This window comes from Octodon degus, unplaced genomic scaffold (genome assembly GCF_000260255.1).
Source record: "Octodon degus isolate 3935 unplaced genomic scaffold, OctDeg1.0 scaffold00053, whole genome shotgun sequence".
NCBI classification, from domain to species: Eukaryota; Metazoa; Chordata; class Mammalia; order Rodentia; family Octodontidae; genus Octodon; species Octodon degus.
This window is the reverse complement of record NW_004524629.1, coordinates 2,822,517-2,834,461: the sequence shown is the minus strand read 5'-3', so window position 1 is coordinate 2,834,461 and position 11,945 is coordinate 2,822,517.

The window sequence follows — 11,945 nt, the reverse complement described above, 5'->3', positions numbered from 1 at the left end:
TTTTTTTTTTTTCAGAATGGGGATTGAACTCAGGGCCTTGTGCTTACCAGGGAAGCACTTATTCTACTGAGCCATCCCCCCGGCCCCTTGAAGTCCTTCTTGAGATGGATTTTCAATTCTGGTTTTGCACCACTGAGGCACAGGGCAGTTAAACAGAGCCGGGGACTTGTGAATGTCTGTCCCTGGAGTAGGTTGGGGCAAATTTGTGCATGGTTTGGCAAGATTTTCTCAACTATCTCACGGGATCTGGATGAAGGGCATATGGGACAGAGAGCACGGCATGTGTCAAAGCATTCAGGAAAAAGTACACACCAGAGAAAACACATGGTACCAGGGAGAGTTACAAATAGTGATTCAGTAGAAGCTGCTTGAAAGGGGCAGAGACCACACTGTAGAGCCATATTTCAGGGCCCTGAAACACTCATGATGAGAAAGCTGAACAGGGTTGTGTGACCAAGGACAAAGGCGCTGGCCAAGAACTGGTACAATATTGTGATTGACAAGAAGTGAACCATTACACTGGGAGACAGGGAGACGGGGAGACATGCTATGAGGGAGACAGTTGAAGAAGAGAGTGGGGGCATTGAAGATGACTCTAGGAGAGGCCATGGTCAGTTCCCAGTCCACTGATCCATTAGCTTCCCCACGCTGAGCCTACCCAGCATTCAGCCGGGAAGCAAGCCAGACCACGTAGTCACAGGGTGGTGGTCTGCAGGGATTAACTCCCTGGCTTAGCTTGCCACTGGGTGGGAGGGCAGGGCAGCAGGCCAGAAATGCAGATCCCAGTGGTATGCAGTGTGGTGAACTGTAACCTGCCCCCAGCCAGCATGATGGCTCATTCTGGAGGCTTAAGACCAGAGGGTCTAGCACGATGGTGCAGCCCCCTCCCACCTAGGCTATGAGTCCAATGTGTGGCATTTAGCACCCCCATCCAACCCACCCCAAGAATGTCCTGGCCAACAGACCACCAAGAAAATGAGAGCTAGGTCACAAGGACCCAGGTCTCCGAGGCTCTAAGGCTGGGAACTAGGAAGTGGTGGGCCCCAGGGCAGGCCCAGTGTGAGACTACTAAACCAGCCTCAAGGCCCACCAGCTTATGGGCAGGGGTTCTAGGTGTGTGGCTAGGCTTGGCTGGGGCCTGGTGGGACTTAGTGTCTCCAGAGATAAGGTGAAGGGGCTGGAAAGCCCATATCCAATCCAACAGTCCCTTCCCTAGGCCCTCAGAAAAGCCTGAAGCACTTGGGCTAAGGACTGACCAATGCTTATATAACCTTTGTCTATTTCCTATTTACTGAGAAGAGAGAGGATACTTCTGAGTACACAGCAGTCAAACAACTCTAACATAGCTGCCCCTGCTATGCAAAGCAGACTCGCTTCTGTCACTCTTCCCCTTTTGGTACTTTCTGGAAAGAAGAGAACAAGCAGTGAAAGGGTAGGGAATGGCAGACCAGAGAAACAGGACAGACTCTGGCTAACCAGGGGCCTATTTGCTCTCCTGTAGGTGCACTGTCAGCTGCCCTTTGCAGCCAGCTTATCTCCACTCCCCCATTCCTCTGCTGAGGGTGCTGTCACCAGAACCCCCAAGCACAAGGGGCTCTCAATAGGAGAGGTGCAGGTGAGCCATGAAGAGACATGGGGGTGGGCCTTGGCAGGCCCCAGATCCAGGACTCTGCAACACTTCTTGAGATTAAGAAAGCTCTTCCACTTCGGGGATACTCCTCACACACTGCCTATGACAGCGAGGAGAGGGCAGCTCTCTACCTGGCCTGGTGCTCTCCCTTTGTCCTGGACTCTCAAATGCTCTCAGCAACTGCTTCAAATGCTCCTGACAAAAGGATAGGACACACACACACACACCCCAGGCTGGGAAACTGCAAATTGCTGGAAACCTACAAGTAGCAGTGACCTGAGCCCCAATCCAAGACTAAAACATTCCTGTTTTAGTTTGAAGCCTCTCTAACATCTTACCCAAACTTCCACCCCTGTCTGTTTTAGGGCCAGTTGAGGGTTGGAAGCTCCCAGTGTGGAGATCAGGTAGAAAAAGAGCTTCTGCAAAGCTGCCTTAGCTGCTGTTGTGGAAAGCTGAAGTGAGGAGGGGATCGGGAGAGCAAGGTCTGAACTGGAGAGCCAGAGGTGTCATGAAGTGGGCGCAAGTGGGCAGGTGACTGCCCACACTGCTCACCTTACAAGATGCATCCATCTGATCTCTGCACAGCACATGCTTGGGAACCTCCGAGAAGTGACTGCCCATTCCTGAGTCTAGAGTCCAGCTAGGAGAACTGGGCGCTACAACACACACTATGCCAGGCTCTTTTACCCTACCTTGTTGAATCTTTGGGCTTACCCTCAGGTGGCGTAACTGCCCCTATTTCAGTGCAGAGGAAGTTAGGGCTCAGGGGCACTAAGTAACTGATTTAAGCTCACACCACTAGGAAGAGCAGAGCTGGGATCCACTTCCAGCTTTGGCTGTCTCAAGAACCCAGGCAACATCTACCTCCTGGTGAGAGTAGAAGGAAGAACAATGTTGAAGAATCAGGCTTCTTTGGGGGAAATGACAGCCATTATGTCTTCTTGAGATGCACTGGCCTGTCCCTTGGATGGTATTCAACAGCAGCACTCACTTTAGCTTAGGTCATACCTTGTAAGGACCTGTGGGAAAGAGGACTTTCAGAACTGCCTCAGAGAGTAGCAGAAACGAACTGTGTTTGGAAAGAGGGAGAGGATTTTGAGAGGGATTAATGGTCATGTGTCTTTTACCATAATTAAATTTTTAAAATTTCTTTTAAAAAGATTCCTGTGGAAATCCTAACACCAGTAACTCAGGTGACATACTTGGAGATGTGGGTCTTTAGTGGTGACTAAGTCAAAACAGCATCATTAGGACCCTAGTCCAAAATGAGTAATGTCAGGTCACAGACACACTGAGAGAAGACCACATGAAGACACAAGGAGAAGAAGTTGACTTATCAGCCAGAAGGGTGTTCTCAGAAGACACTGATCCTGCCGTCATCTTGAGCTTGGACTTCTAGCTTCCAGAACTGTGTGAGAAGAAATTCCTATTCTTCAAGACACCCAGTCAGTGGAAGTTTTTAATGGCAACCCAGACACACCAATACAAATTTCCAGTTTGTTAAGTGTTATTTTCTAGACAATGTTCAGTGTGTTTCAGGGGGTTACATATAGAATTCCACTCAAGAGATAAGTAGGGAGGTTGGGGCACTGTAGATATCTCTTAGCTAATATTATTCTTTTTATAAATCTCAGACTGTGGTATATACCTGTCAACTCTCCTTCCATTTTAATTCTCCTGAGAATAACCACCTTTAGCCTCCTATCAAAATAAGACCTGAAGGAAGAAGACAGAGGAGGCAGTGGATTAAACAGCCACCAACTGATCTTTCATGTCCATGCAACTGGCTGACCTTGTGGGAACCTGCTGGATGAGACACTAGGCACATCCTCCTGGGCCCTAATCTGGTTGGCTGTAATATCTCAGTGAAATGTAACATGTCCACACTGGGGTGCTCCCTGATCAATTATCACCCAGTGATTATTGAGGATCATCACAGTACTGCTGAGCCAAAGATCTTTGACAAGTGAGAAAACCAGACTGGAAGTGGAAAAACATGGGCTCTGAATTTTGCAAGTATTTAATTTGAGTGCATCCTGTCATGAGTAAGCATGAGGTAACACCCACAGAAAGGGGGAAGAAGAAAGCCCCTTTGAATTGCTCAGGGTGGGGGAGGGAGGAAGTGAGAGGCGTCATAGCAATAACCCAGGGATAGGAGGGGGAGCTGCAAAGGAGCCCTTCAAACAGGAAAACAGCTGGGGGTGCAGCTCAGTGTGCAGTACATGCTTAACATGTGCAAGGGCCCAGCACCACAAAGAGAAAAAGAAAAGAAAGAGAAAAAGAAGAAATTAATTTTACATAATGCGCCTTCAGAAAATCTTGGGAAATTTTATTCAGGGAGAAAGTGTCAGGTCAAAGCTGCTCTGTAGGGAAGGTTTGTTAACATTTTTCCTGTCAGTCGGTAGTAAAGAAGGCACCAGTACATGAATGCTGCTCAGAAAGAAAGAAAAAACAATCTTTATTTTTAACATTCTGTAGCTTAGTATATTCTTCAGACTTGATAAATCCCAAGTGGAAATCTTGTTTATTTTTAGAACCTATTTCTGTGTTTTATCCAATCCAAAGACCACGAAAGTAGTGTAAAAGGTGTGGCTCAATCCTGTCTCTCACCTTGAGGAATGACAGCAAAGCTACGCTCAGCCTCCAAACATGCAGAGAAAGTTCTGCTCGGGAATAGTCTCTACTGACATATGTATAAAATATATAATGGCATGCTCTGTTTATTCCATCTTTATTCACATGTATAAAACAGAAGAGGAAAAAATATCTCTGTCTGACCTCATATTCTAGGAAAGAATATGTTCTAGCCACACTTCATTACAAGTGTGAAAAATACGCTTTCTGAAAAGAGAAAAATGTATATGTGTGCGACATTCGTGCCCCGGGCCCGGAAGTGACCCTTAGCTTCGGTTTTGCTCTCAGGGGCCCTGGACACACGCTCACATTTCAGTGTGACTGTCTTCAGGCATCTCAGCTGGGCAGAAGTTCCAATAAGGCATTCAGGAAGTTGGAGCCTGCCAGGCAAAGCAGGATCAGAAAGCCTAGGGAGCTCTTGGCCTGTTGGGGTGTGGAGGGCACCCCAGGACAGCTGGTAGCTGGTGCGGTAGTCGGAGGCTGGCTGCCAGGACCTGCATCTCCAGAGACCAAGGCAGGGATCTGAGCACCCAGGCAGCAAGCATCAAAGAGGAGCCAGGGTGGTGTCCCCAAACGGAGAGGTGTAATGCCCACACAGCGTCAGAAAGATGGTGGCACACACAAGTGGGGCAGAGAGCCCAGAGGGTGGGTTGGGGCGAAGGGTAGAATTCTTGGAGTCTTCCCTGAGCATAAAGTCACAGTAATAATAAGTTATCAGACACCTTTTCCAAGAGTGCTACGTGAGGCTTGGGCCCCAGGGTGGTAGGGGTTTTGTCAGCATCTGAGAAAGGAGCTTCCACAGTTGCCAGGCAGAGAATGTGGCCTGGGTTGGGAGTGGAAGCCTGCAATATCTTACTATAAAGTAGAAGAAAGATTAATTCTAACTACGAAAACTAAATAGAATACTTGAGTGGGGAATATAGAACTTAAAAAGATGAAATAAAAGGTTAAACGTAGAATTAACCAAATGATCCTGCGATTACAAACCAGCAGTCATACGGGCATTATTTATGACAGCCAAAAGGTAGAAGAAACTAAAATAGTCATCAGTAAGCAAATTAATGAAGTAGTATATACACACAGTGGAATCTTAGCCTTAAAGGAATAAAATTCTGATACTTGCTACAGCATAGATGAACCAAGGAAGCATTCTGGTGAGTGAAGACAGACGCAAAAGGACGATTTCTGTACAATTTCACTTAGTTCAGGTACCTAGAAGAGGCAAATTAATAGAGAAAGACCAGAGTTTGCCAGGGCTGCAGGACCAGGAGATACAAAGAATTACTGTTTAAGGCATCACTCATTCTGTTTGACACAATGAAAAATCTCTGGAAATGGATAGTAGTGTTGGTTACACAGCATCAAGAATGCATTAGTGCTACCAAACTGTATTTAAATCTGGTTGAAATGGTGCATTTTTGTTACATGTACTTTTTTGAAAAGGATGAACATGTTCATGGATAGAAAAGATGGAATGGTTGAGTTATAAAGCACAGATGACAGTGCCATCTCTAGAGAGACAACTGTTACCCCTAAGTCAGCCTCTACTGGTGATACTGTTAGACTTCACCTGACCCCACATATGTTCCATGTCCAGAGGTGGAGAAGACCCATGGCTGCTTAGCAAGGTGCTATTTTGGCCGGGCATGTTCTCTTGTGATTCTTCCACTAGAGAAGAATGCTTTGGCTCTGGGCAGTTTTCTCAGCAGACCTACTTGTTCAAACCTCCATGCTTGTAGCATAACTAGTCTGTGAGTAGGAAAAGCTGGAGTGGCCAAGGATGCTAGTCAGATGTGGACAGTGAGAAAGTGACCATCAGACAGTGGTCCCTGCCCTCACTTGCACGTTAACCTGCATGTGTGAGTTACCTCACTCACATCCTTCCCTTGACAACACTGGTGATTCCTAGCTGATTCAACCAACCCTGGACTTCAGCACCTTAACATGGCCTGACAGCCTTTGCTACTGCTGTATGAAGGATGCTTCTCACACAGTGTTGACCAAAAGACCATCACTGTGAAAGAAGTGGTAAGGAATCACTGTGAACGGCAGTAAGGGCCAGAGAAAATCAGAAGAAAGGAGTACCAGCTGGAGTAGCTGCAGTTCTCGTGGAGACCCTGAGATCTGTGTTGGGATCTAGGGGTTTGCATAAAGTAGGCAATGTGGCACATGCTTATAATCCCAGTCCTCAGGAGACTGAGAATAGAGGACTGCTGTGAGTTCAAGGCCAGCCTGGATACAGAGCTACACCTTGTCTCCAAACCAACTGCAATAAAATGTGGTTGGCATGGTGACAGGTCAAGGGGCTGGGAGAATGGCACAGCCCAGGATGGTGGGAAGCCACAGAACTATGCAGAAGCTTTTCATGCTATGCTGACCAATGAGATAACCCAGGCAAGTGGCTGGGCCAACACAGCAGCCTGGTCTGATGACACAAAACCCACCCGGGCGTTCCAGGGAACTTTGCATTTAGCCAACTGCACCCTTGTAGAGAAAACAACACATGGATCAGAAGTGACCCCTCAATAATTATCTCTTAGCTTTTTAAAAATATTATGTTCAGTATATAATCATGTTCTTGCATTTTTAAGTTTTATTTGTACACTTAGACAGATTCCTCATAGGGAATGTGGACCTGTACACAACGTATCTCTCTCACTGCTTCTTCTGTCCTCCTTCTCCTCCCCTCCCTTCAGCCCCTCTCTCTCTGCTGATTTATGAAAATTTTGTATCCATTTTTTCCATCCATTCTTTCTTTCTTGCTCCTTCTTCCTTTCCCTCTTCCCTCTCTCTTGTTCCTTTTCTCATTTGAACATTTTGTTCCTGTTTCTCAATATCTATTGTATGTTTTGGTCTTTATACATTCACTTTCTCACACCAGTGAAACAATGCAGTATTTAAACACTTGTGTCTCGCTTATTTCACTTATGAGTACAGTCTTAAGATGCATCCATTTTGCTTTTTAAAAGATTATCTGGAGAAAAGAAATGAGGTTAATCTAGGTGTTGCTAGTAATTCTTAGTAGAAAAATGGAAAAATTGAAGGTCAGAACTGATCCAGAACTCCCCTGCTGCTAAATGACCGGGCTAGTGTCAAACCCACATATGTTGGGCTATACATCCTGTACCCTTTCTCAAAGTGCTAGTCAGAGAAAATACAGCTTAGACTCAAAGGGGCACCCAAGGGGTCCTTTGGTCATCTAGAAAAGAAGGCAGGTCTTGTTACTCAGTTACTCAGTGGGAGGCTGAGTGAGCTACAGAGTCTACAAGAAAAGACAGAAATGAGTTACATTAAAAATAGAGCTAGCTAGGTGCTAATTAGGTAATCTCTCATAAGTGAGATAAAGGGCAGGATGTAATTATCCATAGCATAAAGGGACCCTAGGTGTTTCCCTCGGTGGGTAAACCCCTGTGGATCATCATGCTAACTGAAACTGAAAATATCTAGAACTCAGGGTTTTTTTTCTTTCATAAAAGAGCATAGACCATTTTACTATATTTTTCTATATCTATTTCAGAGAATGCATAAGTAACAATTAGGATTATACAGCAGACCAGATCCTATAGAAAAGAGGCAGACCTTCAGAGGAGCATCTCCAAGGTGCTATAATCCAGGCAGTTGAGGCTAGGGGCATGGCCTTCCTAAACAGGTGGGGCTGTGGCTCATCTCAGAATAGCAGGCCACCACGGAGGTCTGTGGGTGCCTCTTCATCCCTGCTTTTCCTTTTTGTCCTTTCTGGGGCTGTTTATCTGAGTATCCCATTGAGCAGAGAGAGGCTGTTCATGCCCTGACTTTGGAAAAACATTATTTCAACAGAAATGCATTGATCAGTCTCCTACAGCACCAAAAGCCATATGACATGAATATAAAATGCCCCCACAGGCCATGGACTGCAGTGGGGCTTGGCTGCCTGCTGATGAGGGCTGAGAAGGTGACTGGCTCATGAGGATTCTAACATCAGTGGACCAGTCCACTGACAGATCTCAATTTGATAGCACTGAGAGGAGAGGAAACAAGCAAGGGGGCGGTGGGAGGCAGTGGGCCACAGGGTGTGCTGCTGGGGGCTGCATCTTGTCTCCACCTGCTTCTCGGCTGTCTCACCTTCAGTGCTGATGGCCCCTATGAAGCGAGCAGCTTCCCTCTGCCATGCCCTTCCTCCATGACGTGCCTGCCTCATCACAGGCCTATCAGCAGTAGGGCCAGCCTGCTGCAGACCGAAGTGTCTGAACCTGTGAGCCAAATTAAGCTGCATGCCTTACATTGTTAGTTTCAGGTATTTTGTCACAGCAATGGAAAGCTGACTAACACAATGTCCTTTTAATGTTTTTCTGGGTTGGACATTATCATTTAGAAATTATGGGTAGGTGGCACTTCCCTCTGTGTACCTGAAAATGCGGAAGGACTGCACGGTTTCTAAAGGTACTAATTAGCTGTATGCAGCCTACTCTCCAGTCACACAGCGCTCAAGCTGACAGCTCTGTTCCTTTGTGCACTGACCAGTATCCAGTCAAGCTGTGCTGCAGTTACAACAAGGATCAACCGAGCCCTGTAGAACCAGTCTGCAGTTAAGTCAGGACATACATATGAAAAACAGGCAAAACACCTGTGCTCGCCTTGTGCCCACTGGGCAGCTCTGTAGACCATGTCCAGGGCTCTCTGCAGAGTCACCGTGAAGACCACATGCATGATGCGGCCTTGGCTGTGGAAGGCCCCCAGCAGCACAGCACAGGCCTTCTTTTCACCTTGTATCATTTATGACTTCACCAGTGAGGAAATAAAGCCCCAAAGTCCCAGATTTTCTCCTCTCAATGTAATTTCAGGTCATTTTGTTTTCAACAAGAAAAACCTTAGTTAAAACATAAGTAAATGTGCTTTTATATTTTCTTTTCCCTTTTTTGATACCAGAACTCGAACTCAGAATCAAGTGCTTGCCAAGCAGGTGCTTACCCCACTTAGTTATATCCCCAACCCTATGTTTCCTTTTTATAAGAATTATTTTTTAAAAATAATTTCACAAGGCTAAAAAAATCTTTCCTGGGGCTGGGGAGATAACTCGGTAGAATAAATGCTTGCCTGGCAAGTGCAAGGTCCTGAGTTCAATCCCCAGTGACACACACACACACACACACACACACACACACACACACAAAAAATCTTTCCTGACCACATATTCTGGTACTTGGTTTGGACAATTGTGCACAGCAGGATCTTTGTAAGGCAATTTAAATATTTTGTCCTCTGGATAAAAAATAAGTACCAATTATGTTACTTTCCCTAGTTTTACAGGTGGTAAAATGAAGGTATGGGACACTCCCTGGTTCAAGATGACAATGCAAGCCAGGACCGGCCTGCGCCGGGGTCACCTTGCATCTAGGCTGGCTCGCTCTGCACAGTGTAGATTTTCCAGAGAGCCTCGGCATCACCTTGGCTCCCGTGTAGTTTCAGACAATTGCTCAGCTATTTTTAGTGGGCAAACCCACTGGGGAAGCAAGATCCCAACAAATGAGAGGAAAAGAATATAAGATACAAAGGCAGAAGCCCTGTCAGAGGTGAAGCAACGGTTAAGAACAGAAGGCTTTTCAGAGAAGTTGAGGACAACATTGCAAGGATAACACCACAGTGGATAAAATCGTGTTTTCATGATAGCCCTTTTCTTCCACAGTTCAAGCCCTTCTTCTGCTGCATGCTTTTCTAACAATATTTATTAGCTTGCTCTCTCTCTTTCTCTCTCTCTCTCTCTCTCTCTCTCTCTCTCTCTCTAGCAACACACACTGACAATCGCAGTAGCTCAACCCACTAAACTATAAACTCTATGAAGGTACAGTCGCCATTTGAGACAAATTTGTTTCCTCCACTAACTTTTGCATATTTATTGAATGATGAATAAGAAAAGATGCACAGCTAGAGTGACCCAAAAAAGACAACCCATTTTTATATCCTGTTTGCAAAAGAATTTGGTCTTTGAAAAAAACATGTCTCTGAAAACCTGGAGGAGTTTCATCATAATACTAGAGACATCTAGCACTAATACAAATAAATGAAAATGATGAACTTTGCCTTGTGTGAAATTATCCTAAGGGAGGGCCAGAGAAAAGCTGTAGATTACTCTTTCTGTATTGCATTTTAGAGTGTTGGGCTTTGAGGAAGTTGAGATGGAAAGGCTGGCGAAGCTTGGCTTGGGGTTGATAAAAGTAAGCCCACTCAGAATTATACCTTGTTGGAAATGCGACCTATCTGAAACTGCCCTGCTATAACTGTCCTGCTGTAACTTTTCATTTCATAGACAGAGAAGCTTGCAGTCAAGGGAGTATCTTACCCTCAGCCACTAAGCCAAATGGTGCCCTGGCTCCCAGACTGAATAGTTTACAAATAGGGTAATAAACAAAACCATGTGTCAAAGCCTTCCTGAAAAGTACCTGGGTTTGAATCTTAACCTTTTCAGTCATTAGTAAATGACACAGTATCACTGTACAAGATAAACAAAGGCTTCTAAACTAATTTGTGACAAAATTAGCACCAAAATGTAACAAAAAATCAAAAGTTAGGTTGTGCTTTGAAGGCTTTCTGCCATGTTCCATCTAAACCTCTAAGAGTTTCCACTGTCTGTAGCCCTGACTTGATGGGCAGAGGACAGTTTTCAGTTGTACATGCAAAGGCTGCCTAAGAACGCACTTGGAGACACAGGCATCCGCTGTGAGCTCCAGATGCCACCCTGTTCTTTTGAATGTTCCTGTTACCAGTTATAGGCAGAAGAGACCAGAATAACAAACAAGGCTCTATTTTGGCTCAGGAAAGTAGAAAGGACCTATCTTTTTTTTTTCCATTGCCACCTTGATGATAATTTATTAATGATTTTTTTTTTTCAGCCAGGCTTTATTCAGGTACTTTGGGACAGGGCGGTGAGTCAGAGGTTGGCATCAAAACCAAAAAAGAAGCCATAGTTCTTCCCTTGGGATTCAACTCTGGGCTTCAAATTCCCAGATCACACAACTTCCTAATTGGAAAGAAATGTTCTTAAACAAGGGCAGGGGTTTTACTGGAGCCTGACAGTGACTAATAAGGTTGTTCTAAAGACTGTAATGAAGGGGAAGTTGGATTTATATGGCACAGTGATTGTTAAAAAGTGTTTTCACCCTGCGGTTTATAGCTGAATATAAATAAAATATTTATGCTTTCGCAATCCCATCCCCAATTCCTGTAGATATGCTTTCCTCAAATTAACTTTGAAATGACACTCAAGCAGCACTTTCCTCCCCAAATGCCTTTGTTTCCTGCAAGATCTGCTTATTGAGTAGCAGATTTACAAGGTTCCTGTGTAAACTGTTTCCCAGCCGCAACCGCAGCCCTGGGACCGGCTGGAGACCAGTTTTCTCTCATCTCTCTAGCAGAAATGGGCAGCTCTCACATTGTATTCATTTAACTGTGGGCCAAATGGCACAGGCACGTCAATTTAAAATTATCTAGGGCGCTTACTCAGTAACCGGGATAAACACAATGCGCCAATTTAAGTTTCACTTGCTGAAATTCACACGACTGAAGGCTAATTTCTGAGTTGGGGAAGGGGATTGCTGTTGTTTTATTAGTCCCTTTCAAAACCCAGGACATTGCGTTCACAACAAAAACGGCCCTTGGTTTTAACTGCGTCAAGTCCGAAGTTTCCGCCCCTGTAGGGTACAGGCAC